General features: G+C 38.2%; 1 long non-coding RNA gene across 1 annotated transcript; it reads right to left on the minus strand.

The window, feature by feature from the left end:
* Positions 1-331: 331 nt before the first annotated feature.
* On the minus strand, positions 332-850 carry LOC136528993 (uncharacterized). Its single transcript, XR_010777171.1, has 3 exons — positions 724-850; positions 523-633; positions 332-416 (listed from the first exon to the last, which is right to left on the minus strand). It is a non-coding gene; the product is annotated as an uncharacterized lncRNA (long non-coding RNA).
* Positions 851-14,431: the final 13,581 nt, after the last annotated feature.

Genomic DNA, 14,431 nt, shown 5'->3' on the forward strand with positions numbered 1-14,431 from the left:
CAAAGGTCGCCGACCATCTCTAAGAGCTCGTCATCCTTGTATGGGTTCCTTCTCGTGTCTTTATCTTTCTCCAACTACAAGAGAACAAGTTTAGATTTACTATATCACAACATATGCGAACTTTTCATACTACGAGCGAAGAGGTTCAAACTTACCAGATTGGGGTTTCTGTTGGAGCCACCGATGGTACTCATCATAATACATGTGTAGTATCCACAATGTAGACTCCCAGGCTTCTACTTGGGGCACTGTGTGTTTTGCATATGGAGATGTTAAGTAATGCTATTGACAGACACGTAATATATGGAGTACCAAAGTAAATGACACTTACCGCACATAGAGTTTTGACATACAACTTTTCCTTCCTATTTGGATGATGCCTCCCCTTATGTTCCTGGACATAGTGCCTGAATGCCCTGTTTTAATGGTTTTAGCAAATGCAACTTGTTAGTATCCCACATTAAACCTTACAAGTATGTATACAAACATAGTAGCTAAAATGAGGATTGTCAATATGTATACGTCTTGACAATCGTTATGAAGTCTTTGTATGTCTCGACTGGGAAATCCGCTGAATCAAAGACCTATGCCATGCTATGTGAGAGCCAGACGCCTATGCAAATCCAGTGATCGCTGCATGAATTTAGTCATAGAAGAAACACATAAGCTCTTTTGCATCGAACAAAGTAATTTGAACAAAGCTAAGTATACAGTCGAACTTACTTGAAGTGGTATGGTATCCATATATTATCGTGTTGTTGGAGATTTTTAAAACATAGGGCAATGTATGCCGTAACCTTGAGGGACTCTTCCAATATTTTCTTGTTCCTGATGTCCTCTTTCTTCTTAAGTGTCTTTCCAGCTCCTAGTTCTTTGCAATCTAGTTTCCACTCTTTAGGGTAATAAAAATTTGTTGATGCTATAGGTGAAGGGTCTATATACCCGTGTTTCAGAGCTGGCCTCTTTTTCACAAAGTTCGCTTGCATTCTATAAATCACAGTGCGGATTAGTTACAACAAAATTAAAAGATTACATTCATATCATATCGAGAGGGCAAGGACTTACAGGCACCATATGCGAATTAGATTCATTTCCATTCATCCGAGGTGGAAGCATGCCTGGATATCCTTAAACTCAACGGCAATTTGCCCACCTGGGGCTCCAAATGTGCCGGCAGAGATCCATGCTTGTAATATTTCTAGTTCTGTTATCTGAGCATGCAAGTACCAAACGTGGAACTTTCTCATTCCACGTGGCAAGCACTGTAGGACTCGGTTTGGTAGGAAGTTCTTGCCTTTTTCATATTTATCTAGGCAATCATCTGACCATTTGAGGTTATCAACAGCTGAATACTTGTTAAACCCTTTGTGCAGTTTGCTAGTGGTGCCCTCCTCAGTGGTGCCCTCCTCAGAAGCTGGTGCTCTGAATTCTTTTACTTGGTTCTTAGGCTTGAACTGGTCATGAGCCATCCACTTGTGCACCGACGAGACGTCATTAATGCCCACATATGATGGCCTTATCTTGATTGGGATTTTGTTTCGAGCTTCCCATTCGGGCATGTCCTTGTCAACTTGTGCATCACCTGCTCTAGGGGCCACTTGTTCTTTATGTATCGGCTGTTCACGAGGCAATTGCTGTTCATGAGACACTTGTTGTTCATGTATCAGTTGCGCTTATTGATAAGAATGTTGCATCTCATCATGCCTTTGCTCGGTATGAGCTAGAGAAGGACGTGGCATGTCATCATGCCCATGCTCGATACGAGGTGGAGAAGGATGTGGCATGTCATCATGCCCTTGCTCGGTACAAGGTGGAGAAGTCTCTAGCGTGTGGTGGTCATGGTCATGGGCCGGTGAGTATACCTCCCCGTCCTCGACGGGTCGCTCCCGAGGATGAACTTCAGTCGGAGTTGGCAAAGACTCGGTCAATACAATGTCCTGTCTATGCCAGAGGATGAACTGGTTCATGACGTCTCCGAGTAACATGAGCCCCTTGGGAGTAGGGTGTTCTATCTTCCAAGTCATGAACTCGGGCTTCACGGTATGCACCTCGACCCGAGTGTAATCCTGTGGGATGTCCCTATTGTGCCACGTGCCGTCCGGAGAATGTGCCACGCCTGTTGCCACCTCAATGATCATGTTTTGCTTGCCCATCGGAACCACCAATTTACAACTAGTTGGCACCTGTATGCGATCGACGGGGGTTCTAGTTGCATTGGAACCTTGACTGCTGAGAACATCCGGAGGGCTGCCAACTACCACCAGTTCTCTAGGCGGCCCCATTGGTGTCTGTGGCTCCATCGTAGATAGTCCTTTCTCCACCAACATCTTTTCAACTAGAGCCTTCACTTGGCGCTCAAGATTAGACTCTCGGTCTCTGCCATGTTTCTTGTACATGTGCCTCTCCTCTATGAATCCGTGCTTCTAGGACATCCTCTTCCCTAGCCCCCTAGTGCGTCCTGTGTGCTCGGGGTTTCCCAAGGCAACGGTAAGCTCGTCCCTCTCTCTGGAAGGGTTGAATGCGCCCTTCTCCTTGTCTTCAGCAAGTTTCAGTATTTTTGATACTACCTCTCCGGTCTCTGGCTTAGCAAACTTGAGGCTACTACCGGATGAATCGACACTCCTCGCGTATATCCACTGTTTAAGGCGTGGCTTCAACTTTGGCACTTCCGTATTCCCGGCAGCTTCGACCTCTGCGTCCATCTTCCTAAAGACCTCTTGCTTGCCAGCATAGCCACCGGGGCCTAGACGAGGGTAGTGTTGATTCTTCTTCGCCTGCTTGCTGTTACAGGCACTAAGGGACAATGATGCCTCTGAAGTCTTCTCAGCCACGAGCTCCTCCCATTGACTAGGAGTTATGTTGCCATACTTATGGAAAGGAGTTAACTTCTATTGGATAAAGTTCTTGTTCAGATTTGACCGCCAACATCGGAAGCTCTACCCCATTATCTTAAAAGCATTTTGTTGTACTAACTCGTGCGTTCCCTCCGAAAACCTGACGTTCTGCTTCAGCTTCTCCCATATGTCTACCTTTTGGCTCATAGGTACCAGATTGCAGCTACGGATAGCTGGGTTCAACTTATCTCTAACTACAAACCCGATGTGATTATGGAATTTCGCCCTGTATGTATATGGCTCAAGGATCTGCCCGTCTAGTCCGACCTCCGTTATCACATAGCATGCCTTGTTGTGATATTGGTTTCGCTTTCTAATCCCCCCTCATTTCCTCTTTGGCTGGGCAGTCTCAGTCGTGGTTGTGTCTTGAGGTTGTGGAGCGGAGGCCTCATTGTGAGTACCTATGGCTCCTTCCTCTGATCTCCTTTGCCCCGCTACGTATTGTCCGGCAAGACAAGCCGAAGGCCGACGTCGTCTTTTCAGAGGTTGAGTAGGGATGACCTGTGTATTCGATAGGTCAAAAGTGTTAGTAGAGGTAACATAAAGCCATAGCATTAGCCAAATTTTCAAGCTACTAAGGCTTTAACCGTACCTCGTCGTTCAGATTAAAATCCTTGTCCAACTCGTCCTCTGTTGGCCTCCGTCTGGGTTCTTATGGGAAAGGATCCTCGGGACTTACATATCCCCCTGATGAGGTGTCATCATCATCATCTCCTTCTTCGCCTTGGGCATCCTCTCCGCCTTCTCTTCCCTGGGCTCCCCCCACTGGATCATCATCATCGATAAGGTCCTCCTGAGTAAGCATCACTTCTAGACCCTTTTCTAACTCATTATCGAACTGCTCTTGAGTAAGCTGGTCATCTAGTTCTTGCTCTCCATGGGATGGCTGCTCATCATTCATGGGGCATCGGGATGCACTCTTTGATGTTCGTGACATTTCGTGCCTTGTTCTAAGATATGCAAGAAAAAAGTAGTATAAGTAGTAGAAGTAGTAGTACTAGTGGTAGAAGTAGTAGTACTAGTAGTACAAGTAGTAGTACTAGTACTACTAGTACTACTAGTAGAAGTAGTAGTACTAGTGGTAGAAGTAGTAGTACTAGTAGTACAAGTAGTAGTACTAGTACTAGTAGTAGTAGTAGTAGTACTTGTAGTAGTACTGGTAGTAGTACTTGTAGTAGTACTTGTAGTAGTACTGGTAGTAGCTTGTAGTAGTAGTACTGGTAGTAGCTTGTAGTAGTAGTACTTGTAGTAGTACTGGTAGTACCAGTCAATCATTTGATGAATGAGAAATAGGTAAACTTACTTAAGGCACATCTGCTAGTGATTAAACATCAACTACACAAGGTGATAATGTGGACCTGTTTGCTGATATCATCCTCCATTGTGGATGGCTTTTGTTATTATGATTAACTACAGAGTGTAGTTAACACTCACTTTTGATAGGTAATGTGATGTGACACTTGTGAGTAATGATGTGTAGATCACTATAATAACATGCTTGTGCTACTGTGACCAAGAAAAATATGTTATTAGATTCTCCATGTGCTAGGTCCATTGCAAGCATGTGGTATCCCATGGCAAGGTAATCATGATTAGCTTCTAATGACAGTTGACTAACATGGTGAGCTGTTAACTGTTACAGAGGTCTACTGTAGTCCTAGGGGAATGTTGCAAAACTGGACATGAAGCTGTGAACTGCAAATTTTTGTTGTTTCTTGTTTTTTGGTGCATTTATTAAAAAATAGCATTCATGAAGAATTTATACTTTTATTGGAATTTAATGGTGCTTATTAGTATTTTTATATAAGTGAGTTCCTTCAAAAATATTTGCAATTCAAACTTTGATGTGTTAATTAGATAATCCTAGTGATGCCAACTATTGCCTGCAAAATCCATTTACAATAGGTTCTCCATATGACAGTAAATGGGCGGCATGAGACATCATTTGCCTATAGAGAGGTGAACTTTTGCAAAACAATAAGACTGCATACTTCACTTTTTGTGAGTAATTGAGTGTTACATAATTGTGAAAGCTATTAGGTTTTTTATAGAGGTCGGAGCCATGGTTGGTAGCAGAAGTCAAGGTTTCTGGTGATTTGGAGCTCTTGTCATTCTTGGCTAATGGGTTACCAGTTTCAGAAGATATAGACATGGCTAGTGTTGCAGTTTTGAAGGCCCCACCTCTGCCAAAGAAGCGAACTTTTCTGCTGGTTGGTGCTTTCTCTACTGGAAACAACTTCAAGCGGCGGATGGCTTTGAGGCGAACATGGATGCAATATGAGGCTGTTCGCTCAGGCGATGTAGTAGTCCGATTTTTCACTGGTCTTGTACGTTCACTATATTTGCCTCAAGTACATTACAATGTTTCTATTTCTGTCTTTTGAACCAGTTTCTTTTTGGTTGAGATACCCTGCTGTATCAGTAAAGAACCACTTGCATATTCTTGCATCTTCATAGCCAAATTATTTCCCTATTTTCCGACTAGCTTCAGCATGTAAGAGCCTAAGCGGCAACTCCTCTGAACAGGGACTGGTTTGGAAGTGAGTCCCATGTTTAGAATAGAAGTAGTAGAGAACATAATGTTGCAACCTGTTCTTTTTTGCCTATATTTTGTTTGGAAGCCAGTCAATCAAAATACACAGAAAGAACAAAGATAACAAGAAACCAATAATTGTCTCTACTGCTAGTTAGATTCCAACCACAATACACATGACTGTCTACCTTATCAGTCTCGATCACAAGTCATGAATACTGACATAAGTAGTAATGGTTATGTTATAATGGAACTCATATGATGCTCTGAACCAACTTTAGAACACATTAAAATAGGAACAGTCAAGAAACATGTTATGAAGGAAACAAACAATCGCATAGTTAAAGACTCAAAAACAGGGCAGTGAAGCGGCTATAAAATTTGAGGACATATGCAAATCTAGAAAAGGATTTATGAGAAATTAACAGCAGACAATGGGGATAACTCATACAAGATCATGTGAAGAAATTACAAATAATAATAACAAAAGAAGCAAGTTTGTTTACCTCTAGATGGAAACAATTCAAAAAGAGGGGAATCACAACGATTACGCCTCTCTGGCTTCTCAAATCTCATTACAAGATCTTCAAATCTGTCATCATTGAAGAAAAAGCCGATGAGAGGGCAATTGTAACTGATAGTTGACAGAGCAGTGCTTGAATAGAAAAAGCACAGTTGTGTTATTATTCCGACAACCCCAAAATTCAATACAGTAACTGAACTACTAAAGATTTATAACCTATGAAATACAAGTTTGTTTAAAATAAGAATGCCAACATCTGACCCCATTAGTGTTTCGGGTCAATGAGCTCCATACAGATTAGATCTGACTTACATATTACTTACATATCCCTACAATGGTCCACTTCTGTATCACAAAAAAGCTGAAACATAAAAGAGGAAGTATAAAAGAAATCACTTTCTAATGGATGATTTACTGTTCTGAACTGTTCAAAGCAAAATAAAGTTTCCATTATTTCCTATAGATGCTCTTGACAAAAGGATCATGCAGGACATAGTCATGAGTTCCAATTTGTCCTACTTGTTGAATTAAAAGAACTTTTGTAACTTTGTTTAGGTGAGGCTGTATCTTGTAAGTTTACTTAGTTAATCCTTTGATAAATACCAAGAATAGCCTAAAAAGGTAGCTCATCATGCAAACAATATTACCATCTTATTCACGATGTTAATTAAATCCATACTTTCACAACACGTAATGTCGTCTACAACTCCAGTTTGTTTGTATTATGCTAGGAAAGCCATCATTCTAAGTACATAGTACATAAACAAGAGAGCAAGTGCCTACCACACAATATCTTACTCCAGATGCACGCGCAAGACACCACAACTCATACCGGTACCCCTGCATATTATCAAGTGAAAAGTCAATTAATTGTATCCAAGACAAAGACACAGGTGCGCAATAATATTGCAAGACCATAATGCATTTGAGGCATCGTAACTGTAAAATGATGCAAGGCAAATTGCAGAATCTATTTTGTATCACAACTAACATGAGAGTTTATACAGAACAGTACCGATGTAGCAATAACAAGAGCAGCACACAGTTGCAACTATGAGTGTCAAATCACTAATTCAATGAAAGTCAGTCAATAAAGATAGGAAGAAGCAACACTTCAAAGGTCTAGGAAACTTTTATGTCTTCTGGAACCCCTGATCATCACAGTGATGAGGGCAAACATATATAACTCACCTAGTGCAATGCAAACATAACTGACCTAGTGCAATGCAAAGTGCAATAACTCAAATGACAATTTTTAGATAATGGACAACAAACATGTCCATGTGGCTCATCGTACATTTGCACAAACTACATAGATAATGGACAACAAATGAGTGCAACGTACCACATAGTTAACGAATATAGTTAACAAATGAGTGCAATGTGGCTCATCATTGGTGGCATCATTGACCTCATTTCCATCTCCAACCATGTTACCAAGATCGATATAGGTTTTTCTTTTGCTTTGGGGGGTACTGTGGTGTTCATACTTATAGGATGCCAATGATCGGCTTCATCGTTGCTGATGCCACCAAACATCACTAAAATACCATTTTCATTTTCAACTGTGTGTTTCTTAAACTTATCATCAAAACTAGAAGACTAGTACTACATAGTTGTACATGTACTTTTATAGTTAGGAGTATGTATTTACCACTTTAGGTTTGGTAGAGCTTTCTTTCTTTGTGGAAGCTGATTATCTGACTGAAAATGTTTCTCTAGGATAAACTCTATATATATATATAGTGATAAGAAAAAGCTTCTTTTTTTTAGCTCGGAGCTCTCTAATTCATTTTATATAGAACTAATCCACAAAATCAGCATATCACGGTAAAAAATTACGGACAAACAGGCCTTGAGCAAACATAACTCAAATGCAAACAAAACTGACCTAGTGCAATGCAAAGTGCAATAACTCAAATGACAATTTTTAGATAATGGATGACTCGTAACCCTTGTGTAAGCTGCAAAGGTCACAGTGTGGTTTCAAAATTAAATAAGCATTAACTGTCAGGACAGAACACTATGGCTAAGAACTAACTTCTTGTCCCTAGGGGGCACGACCAAGCAAGGTTAGCAATGCAGACAACTTGTAAGACCCATGTAAACCACCCAGACCAATCAGCTCATGCACCAAATTCATTTTTTGGATGTTCTCAAGAAAAGATGAACACAAATTTATAAAAATTCCACTACTTTCATAGCTGCATATCTACTTCAAATAGATTGGTTGCATTTTATCTGGGCAATGCCCAGTCCTCAGGTACAGCTTGTCAGTTGGCACTAGAATACACATGAGCAAAACATGAAAAGTTGAAGTCCAACGTATGTACTCTGTTCCTCAATAGGTGTAAGGTAATCCAGACACAGAATTGATGTTTATGTTCAGTTTCAACTCTAGATGGTCCCAATTCATGCACCGCCAAATATGGTATCATTCAGCACTTGGGAGTTAAGCCCCTGAGTCACAGACTCAAAGAAACAAACATTGCACAACATCCCCTACATATAGACCCCAGAAGAAAAGAACCAGCAAAGGCAATTAGATGACCGATCAATAAAAACTGTACCATCCACCTCATTGGCGACCCTGGAATGTAGTATTACACCCGCACATGCCATGCTATGTCGATGACAATGCCCAGAGCCCTAGAATACATGATCAAACAAGAAAATAAAAATGGAAACGAGAACCTGCTCGGATGTACCCTCGACTCGCAAGACCTCCACCAGGTCGTCGTTCGCCCGTTGTCGCCTACCGTCGTCGCTTCCAAACACGCGGATCTGATGGCGAACGCGGATCTAATATCAAGAGCCGCGGCCAGATCTGCGGGTCGAGCGGGGATCCTACCCGCCGGTGTCGGCGGCGCGAGGGGAGGACTCTCGGTAGTGGAAGCGGAGGTGGGCGCCAAGCGGAGGCTCAACGACGACGAGACGACGCTCGACGCGCGCGAGCGGTGGGGCGTGGCCGACGACGGGGCTCCTGGTTCCGGCCGCCACTGGTCTGGCTCGGGGATAAGGCAGTCATCGAAGAGCGGAGAGGGAAAAGGAGGGGGCCGGCCGCTGAAGACATGTTGGGTACCCTAGCCGCCAAGGAATTGGGCAGCCTACGGCGGCCACAGCGACGACACTGATATACCTCAGAGCACTATAGGGGCGGCTGACGTTATAAGCTGCCCCTACAGAGAAACTGTAGGGGCGGCTGAGGTTATATGCTGCCCCTACAGAGAAACTGTAGGGGCGGCTGAGGTTATAAACCGCCCCTACAGTTGAATTTTTTTTCAAAAATCTAAATCAAAATGGGAAAAAATTAAATTTTAAAAAATTAAAATTAAAACTACTAAAATAATTTTGAGACACCAAATGATCTCAAATGATTTAGAATTTGGTCAACTTGTCATTTGACAAAAATTGAACCTTTCAAATTTGAAATTTAAAAAAATGACAAGTTCGAACCAAAATTTGAGACTCAAAATGATTTGAACATAAAAAGTGATGAATACCAAAGTTGTTCAACTCATTAATATCTACAACTTTTATTTTGGTCAACTTGTCATTTGAGAAAATTTGAACCTTTAAAATTTGAAATTTCAAAAAATGACAAGTTCGAACCAAAATTTGAGACCCAAAATGATTTCAACATAAAAAGTGATGAATACCAAAATTGTTCAACTCATTAATATCTACAACTTTTATTTTGGTCAACTTGTCATTTGATAAAATTTGAACCTTTTAAATTTGAAATTTGAAAAAATGACAAGTTCGAACCAAAATTTGAGACCCAAATTGATTTCAACATAAAAAGTGATGAATACTAAAGTTGTTCAACTCATGAATATCTACAACTTTTATTTTGGTCATTTTTTAATTTGACAAATTCTTAACCCACATTGTTCACTAATCTTACACATGTCTCATATAGTTTATAAAACCTTACGAGAGATGTGTCACATTTGTGAACAATGTCATTACCACTTTATCATATGAAGAAATGACCAATACAAAAGTTGTAGATCTTGATGAGTTATTCAACTTTGGTATTCATCACTTTTTCAGCTGAAATCATTTGGGGTACCAAAATCTTGTCTAAAGTTGCATTTTTTTGATATTCAAAATTTAAATTGCTCATACTTTTCATATGTATATATTGACAAAAACCAACAAAATAAATTGATAGAGAATTATTTTAGAAAATTTTAGAAAAAAAATCATCAGATTTGGAGTAAGTATGAGAAAGAAAAACTAGTTATAAAGTTGACCCACAGACTAAAAAAAAGAATCACACTATTCACTATAATAATGTAAGGATCATCTAGAACAGTGTGATTTCTCTTTTTAATCTGTGGGTAAACTTTGTAACTAGTTGTTTTCTCTCATACTAACTCCAAATGTGATGGTTTCTTTTCCTAAAAATTTCTAAAATCATACTTCAGCATTTAAGTTTGATCAAATTTGGATGTGACAATGTTTTACACATTTTAAAATTTGAAATTTAGAATTTGACAAGTTCAAACCAAATTTTCAAACCATAATGATTTCAAATGTAAAAGTGATGAATACAAAAGTTGTTCAACTCATCAAGATCTACAACTTTTATTTTAGTCATCTTATCATTTGACAAAATTTGAACCTTTCAAATTTGAAATTTAAAAAAACAACAAGTTCGAACCAAAATTTGAGACTCAAAATGATTTGAACATAAAAAATGATGAATACCAAAGTTGTTCAACTCATTAATATCTACAACTTTTATTTTGGTCAACTTATCATTTGAGAAAATTTGAACCTTTAAAATTTGAAATTTCAAAAAATGACAAGTTCAAACCAAAATTTGAGACCCAAAATGATTTCAACATAAAAAGTGATGAATACCAAAGTTGTTTAAGTCATTAATATCTACAACTTTTATTTTGGTCAACTTGTCATTTGATAAAATTTGAACCTTTCAAATTTGAAATTTGAAAAAATGACAAGTTCGAACCAAAATTTGAGACCCAAATTGATTTCAACATAAAAAGTGATGAATACTAAAGTTGTTCAACTCATGAATATCTACAACTTTTATTTTGGTCATTTTTTAATTTGACAAATTCTTAACCCACATTGTTCACTAATCTTACACATGTCTCATATAGTTTATAAAACCTTACGAGAGATGTGTCATATTTGTGAACAATGTCATTACCACTTTATCATATGAAGAAATGACCAATACAAAAGTTGTAGATCTTGATGAGTTATTCAACTTTGGTATTCATCACTTTTTCAGCTGAAATCATTTGGGGTACCAAAATCTTATCTAAATTTGCATTTTTTTGATATTCAAAATTTAAATTGCTCATACTTTTCATATGTATATATTGACAAAAACCAACAAAATAAATTGATAGAGAATTATTTTAGAAAATTTTAGGAAAAAAATCATCAGATTTGGAGTTAGTATGAAGAAGAAAAACTAGTTACAAAGTTGACCCACAGATTAAAAAAAGGAATTACACTATTCACTATATTAATGTAAGAATCATCTAGAACAGTGTGATTTCTCTTTTTAATCTGTGGGTAAACTTTGTAACTAGTTGTTCTCTCTCATACTAACTCCAAATGTGATGGTTTCTTTTCCTAAAAATTTCTAAAATCATGCTTCAGCATTTAAGTTTGATCAAATTTGGATGTGACAATGTTTTACACATTTTAAAATTTGAAATTTGGAATTTGACAAGTTCAAACCAAATTTTCAAACCCTAAATGATTTTAGATGTAAAAGTGATGAATACAAAAGTTGTTCAACTCATCAAGATCTACAACTTTTATTTTAGTCATCTTATCATTTGACAAAATTTGAACCTTTCAAATTTGAAATTTGAAAAAATGATAAGTTCGAACCAAAATTTGAGACTCAAAATGATTTGAACATAAAAAGTGATGAATACCAAAGTTGTTCAACTCATTAATATCTACAACTTTTATTTTGGTCAACTTGTCATTTGAGAAAATTTGAACCTTTAAAATTTGAAATTTCAAAAAATGACAAGCTCGAACCAAAATTTGAGACCCAAAATGATTTCAACATAAAAAGTGATGAATACCAAAGTTGTTGAACTCATTAATATCTACAACTTTTATTTTGGTCAACTTGTCATTTGACAAAATTTGAACCTTTCAAATTTGAAATTTGAAAAAATGACAAGTTCGAACCAAAATTTGAGACCCAAATTGATTTCAACATAAAAAGTGATGAATACTAAAGTTGTTCAACTCATGAATATCTACAACTTTTATTTTGGTCATTTTTTAATTTGACAAATTCTTAGCCCACATTGTTCACTAATCTTACACATGTCTCATATAGTTTATAAAATCTTATGAGAGATGTGTCACATTTATGAACAATGTTATTACCACTTTATCATATGAAGAAATAACCAATACAAAAGTTGTAGATCTTAATGAGTTATTCAACTTTGGTATTTATCACTTTTCAGCTGAAATCATTTGGGGTACCAAAATCTTGTCTGAAGTTGTATTTTTTTATATTCAAAATTTAAATTGCTCATACTTTTCATATGTATATATTGACAAAAACCAACAAAATAAATTGATAGAGAATTATTTTAGAAAATTTTAGGAAAAAAATCATCAGATTTGGAGTTAGTATGAAGAAGAAAAACTAGTTACAAAGTTGACCCATAAATTAAAAAAAAGAAATCACACTATTCACTATGATCATGTAAGGATCATCTAGAACAGTGTGATTTCTCTTTTTAATCTGTGGATAAACTTTGTAACTAGTTGTTCTCCCTCATACTAACTCTAAATGTGATGGTTTCTTTTTCTAAAAATTTCTAAAATCATGCTTCAGCATTTAAGTTTGATCAAATTTGGATGTGACAATGTTTTATACATTTTAAAATTTGAAATTTGAAATTTGACAAGTTCAAACCAAATTTTCAAACCCTAAATGATTTCAGATGTAAAAGTGATGAATACAAAAGTTGTTCAACTCATCAAGATCTACACCTTTTATTTTAGTCATCTTATCATTTAAAAAAATTTGAACCTTTCAAATTTGAAATTTGAAAAAATGACAAGTTCGAACCAAAATTTGGACCCCCGAATCATTTCAACTGAAAAAGTAATGAATACCAAAGTTGAATAACTCATGGAGATCTACAACTTTTATTTTGGTAATTTCATAATTTGTTAAATTCTTAGTACACATTATTCACACAAACATACATGAATGTAGTCTCACACACACATACATAAATGTAGTCTTACGAACACTGACACACTTACATAAACTAGCTAGCCCACCATGACAACTTTTCCCTTGACACCTTTTCGTTCCCATGGCAATACATCTTTGGGCAGGTTCTTTTCCACAGCCTCAATCTTCTTACAAAAGTCTGTGAATAGCGGCATCTCATCACACTTATTATAAGCTTCAACATCGTCCACGCCATCAACTCTGATGATATGTTGTTTTTCAGAGGCCACCACGTGCTTTGTCTTCTTCTTTGGGGGGAGGTTACTTTGTGGGTCGGGCATATAGAAGACTTGAGCGACTCGTTCAGTGAGCACCCAAGGGTCATCCTGGTACCCTACATTCTGGAGGTCGAAGACTCTCTGTCCAATCTCATTTAATTGATGTTGCTTGATCTAGCGGCATTGAAACAGGGCCACCTTTATATCCCTTCCATAGTCAAGTTTCCATATATCTTCAATTATGCCAAAGTACAGCACCTTTCGCCCCACTCCGTTGAGAGCCTCTATTCGGACGCCGCTGTTCTGATTCACAGATTTCATGTCCTTTGTGTCGGTATAGTATGTGTACCCATTGATGTCATAAGCATTCCAAGACGTCACCTGTTTCGATGGCCCAGCCGCCAACCGACTGATGGTAATAGAATCTATGGTTTCTCCAGGCTATATGTTCTGGTCCTTCAACCATGATGTTAGGCGTTGCTTATGCTGTTTCATGACCCAATCATCTAAACGGCCATTCCTCTCGGCCATAATGATAGCCATGTCTTCATCAATGTACGGTTGTATCACTGCCATACTCTACAAGACACTGTAATGTGCTTGACTCACCTCTCTGTAATCATTGTCGAGGAACACTTTCCTACCACTTATGCCCTTCCTAGCTAGCCTTCCCTTGTGACGAGAATCGAGATTACCAATCCCTCTCTGTACTTTTAGCCACTCTTGGCAGCACTCGATGACTTCTTCGGAATTATAACCCTCTATCATGGAGCCCTCTGGGTGTGTTCGGTTATGCACATATCAGCTTAGAACCAACATGAACCGCTCGTAGGACCACATTTCATGCAAGAAGCTAGGGCCTAGCGCCTCAATCTGATGAACCAGGTGAATCATGAGATGTACCATTATATCAAAAAAAGCGGGAGGTAAACACATCTCTAGCTGGTTCTGGGTCTCCACCATGAATTCATGTAGGTCACTCAGCTCTTGCCTACG

This window comes from Miscanthus floridulus, chromosome 2, assembly GCF_019320115.1.
Source record: "Miscanthus floridulus cultivar M001 chromosome 2, ASM1932011v1, whole genome shotgun sequence".
In the NCBI taxonomy this organism is placed as follows: Eukaryota; Viridiplantae; Streptophyta; class Magnoliopsida; order Poales; family Poaceae; genus Miscanthus; species Miscanthus floridulus.